A 971-nucleotide genomic window follows, 5' to 3' on the forward strand; every position below is an offset into this window, starting at 1 on the left:
TGCTTATGTACGCACACAGAACAAGGGTGCCGGCCAGAGGTGCAGACGTGAGAGGAGTCACCAGAGACAGAGTGGGGAGCAGGGCAGCGGATCTGCTGAAGGACACTGCTGAGAGGCAGCAGGGAGACAGGAGGGTCTGCGGCACCCTGGGGCCCCTCCCCCCTGGGGCGTGGGCTGTGCTGCAGGGGCCCAGCTGACTTCACTGTGCTGAGACTGACCCTGCGTCCCCAGGGAGGCCCCTGCCACCAGGTTTTTTTTTAACATAATTTATTATTATTTTTATATAATACAGTAGTTTATTTTTATATCATTTTGTACATTTTTTTTTTTCAACTCAACTGTAATCCCTGTGGGTTTCCCAACACCGAGTCACCCCTGTGCCACCAGGTTTAACTGGGTGTGATCCCTGGTTATAAATGAGGAGGTTAAGGCTTCGCCGGACCATGCACGGTCGAGGGCAAATCAGCGTCTGAACTGGGGTGTCAGGCCCACTTCTGTATGACCCCAAGCCCACGCATGCCCCTCCCCAGACACTGCCCCCTGCCGGAGGGGCTTGGGGTGGCTGCGGAGCCTGAGGCCCCCAAACCCGCCCTCCCGGGGCTGGAGGCAGCCCGGTCAGAGCCCCCCCCCCCCCGAAGCGCCGCGTCGGCCAGGCCTGGGTGCCTCGAAGTGCTCGCGAGGTCTGGGCTGGGCTTTGGGGCCCCGAAAAGGCTCTGAGCAGATTACAATGCAGGGCAGCGTCCAGCTAAAGGTCACTGCGGATAACGAGTGACGTTTCAGGGTAACAGCCACCCGTTTCGGGCGTCCACTGACGCAGAAACCGCAGCCGCGGTTCACCAGAAAACCGGACTTGGTCGGCGCCCTGTGTTCCCTCGGGGGCACCCCCGTGGGGCCCCGCCTGGCGCGAGTCGGCGAGCGAGAGCGGCCTCCGACGGAGGGCTCGAGCTAGAGCGCCCGGCGGGCGGCGCCGC

This window comes from Condylura cristata, unplaced genomic scaffold, assembly GCF_000260355.1.
Source record: "Condylura cristata isolate star-nosed mole 26May11 unplaced genomic scaffold, ConCri1.0 scaffold00032, whole genome shotgun sequence".
Taxonomy (NCBI): Eukaryota; Metazoa; Chordata; class Mammalia; order Eulipotyphla; family Talpidae; genus Condylura; species Condylura cristata.